The sequence below is a fragment of the Morus notabilis genome, unplaced genomic scaffold, assembly GCF_000414095.1.
Source record: "Morus notabilis unplaced genomic scaffold, ASM41409v2 Scaffold518, whole genome shotgun sequence".
In the NCBI taxonomy this organism is placed as follows: Eukaryota; Viridiplantae; Streptophyta; class Magnoliopsida; order Rosales; family Moraceae; genus Morus; species Morus notabilis.
Window position 1 is genome coordinate 1,391,944 of NW_010366577.1, and position 3,359 is coordinate 1,395,302.

Here is a 3,359-nt window from a genome sequence, read left to right on the forward strand (position 1 = left end):
CCTAGGACATTGTGAGGTCTTTTTCTTAAGGAGTCAAAACTCAAGTCACAAATTGATTTTTTTTATGTGAGAGGAAACATTATAACAAAAAAATTTAAATTATGATTTGAGTCCTAAAAAAAACAAGATTTTAATAATATCAATATAGCTATCCAACAGTTTCATTAGGTTTTCAGGAATATTATAACCAAACTCAGTCCTACTAGTTCAAACCGCTTTTCAATTTAATGGCCCGTACCTCATAATTAATCTCGTACTATTCATAGTCGCTCCGAATAATATCGACTGTTCCATTGTCTTAAAATTTGTTCTTCCTTCTATATCTGAAAAAAAATTTTGATAAACTTTTTCCATGTGTAAATTTGTTTGCAGGCGTTTTTATTTTGTAGCTTAAGTTGCTTTAGGGGAGAGTCATGACTAGCTAGTTTTCGGACTTACGATAATCTTTTTCTTTCTCTGCTAAAAAGCAAAGGAAAAAAAACAAAAAACAAACCATATATATAAAAGATATATATATATATATATATAAAAGATAGTTAGGTATTGGTATCCGTCTTATTGTGTACTCTTATCCCAAAATAAGTTACTTTGTGAAAGATCAAGTCTAACTTGGTATCGAATGGATAATGAAATAATGGCTATCTGTAATCCAATTGTCAATATATTTTTTTTTGGTCCTTTTTTTTTGTTGTTGTTAAAAGTCACAATTGGCAATATGCTTATCAAAGGTTATTTTGTTAATAATTGAAAAAGGATAATGTGTTTAAGGTTTAGCCAACAGTAAGGTGAAGTTAGGTTAGATGATCAAACTCATGGGTTAGTGCAATTCTTATAGCTGATCCATCCATCACTTCACACCTAAATCTATGAAGAACTTGCAGCTTATTAGCTAATAGCTAGGAGGGAGATAATTTGAACAAATTAGGAGCTTATAAAAAAAAAAAATCTTTTTTATTGTATCGTCCTATTTCCATGTATATAATAATCAATATTCAGAAAAAAAGGTTATAATAATCAATAGCATACAATATGCAGATTTATTATTCCACATGCCAATCAAAAGACACATGAATTAGTATATATTTATACTGTATAGTTAAAATAATTAATATTAAGGCGTTGAGTGGATGGTACAAAGCATTTCCCGGCCAATTGATGCTACGAGTTACTGTATATTTATGTATATTACATTAATTAAGGAAACTGGCTAATTTGTCAGGATGTGCCAAAATAAAACTTTGATTAAATCACCTTGGTAAGTTTGACAATGCATTTGGATTTTATATAGGGAAGCTATTAACTATAGTACTAAAATCTTTTTTGGACAATTATGTATATGTATCAAGGTTATAAATTAAGTTAATCATAAGTTTGAAGACGAGTTGATAGTTAATATATTATATTTTAGTGCAATTAATAAATCATGTATTTGACAGTTAAAAACCATTCACCAATTTCAATAATTAGCTAGTTTTTGCAACCATGCCCTAGAACATGCGTTTTGTACTTTCGATTGCTAAAGAAATTACATGCATGAAAACTTATAAACAAAGAAATACACTTGAAGATTATAAGTACGTGCTAAACAAAGGCAAATAGCAAAGGACACCAATCAGGGATGAAATTACACACACACACACACGACATCGTAGTATTAATATATATACACACATACATAATATTGCATATGGATATTCATCGGATAGGAAATATAAGTACAAGATTTTTGGGCATTATAATTTCATGAACAAAGTTTCTCAATTCTCGGCGTCATGAGGACAATCATCATGTACTTCTGATACTTATATAATTTTTCAAAACGTAGCAGCTAGATAGATGCCCTCGATGATTAGATCACCTCAGGTTATATACATACATATATATATATATATATATATTGATAAAAGTTATATACATATAACTAGTGCTGAAACTTCGAGTCGGCGGGCCGCCCGAAGCCCGAATTTTTTCGGGCTCGGGCGGGGCGGCTTGCCCGCCTGCCCGACCCCGAATTTCAAAAAACTAGCCGTTTTATCCCGTTTTTTTTGAAAAAAAATCATTTTTTAACCCCAAAATTTCCCTATAAATACCCCCCATCCCTCACACATTTTTCTCACTCAAACTCTCTCAATCCCTCTCAATCTCTCTCAATTTCTCTCAATCTCTCTCAATCTCTTTCAAGTTCTCTCAATCTCTCTCAATCTCTCTCACAATTTTTCTAAAGCTCTCTCTCTAGTGTCTATCAAATTCATCTTATTTTTTTATAATGGATCCTTTTGGTTATAGTGGTATTCCCGTTGATGCCCAACACAATGTAGAAGAAGGGCAATTTCCCACTAATGAGTTTGTTACGCAGCAAATGCAATCTACTAATCCAAGCCATGGTGGACGTACTGGAGGTCGTGGTCGCAATAGTGGGCGTGGAGAAGCGGCAGCAAGTACGACTGCGTCTGCGTCTGCGTCGGCAAGTGTTGCAACCTCCAGGAGAAAATGCAAGCGTACCTCGACAGTTTGGGATCACTTCGACATAATTGACGAGGTGGATAATGAAGGTAACACTAAACATATAGCTCAGTGTAAATATTGTTTATCTAAATTACAAGGCGACACTATTCACGGCACCACACACTTGAGACGACACTCTGAAAAGTGTCTTCAAAAGCTTAGCCAATCTAGCGGACCCGAACTCCGCCAAACACAATTATCTTTTGATCGCGCAACCGGTGGTCTAACCACTTGGAAATACGATCCGCAAGAAGATCGTATGGAAGTTGCGCGAATGATAGCTGCTTTAGATCAACCACTTAGTTTTGTAGAGCATCCTAATTGGCAACGATATATTAAGATTGTACACAATCATAATACACAGTTCACTTCAAAAACTACTCTTAGGAAAGATGCATTAATAAACCTTTTACACTCGACTAGCGGGTGCGTTGCGTTAACGACAGATATTTGGTCTGCCATTGCCAATAAAGATTATTTAGCTGTAACCGGACATTACTTTAAAGGATTTGATTTAGATAAGAGAATATTAGGTTTTAAATGTGTTCTAGGATCACATAGCGCAGATTTAATATATAACACAATTTTAAATGTAATTGATGAATTTAGTTTAAGAGATAAAGTAATGGCTATAACATTAGATAATGCTAGTGCCAATACAAAAGCAATTGAATTCTTTGAAAATGATTTAAGTCTATTCGGTGACGGTACTATTTTCCACCAACGTTGTGCATGTCATGTAATCAATTTAATAGTTAAATCCGGTTTAAAAGAAATGGGTAATCACATTAAAAGAATTAGAGATAGTCTTGCATGGATTCAAGGTAGTAACCAAAGACAAGAAGATTAGTTTA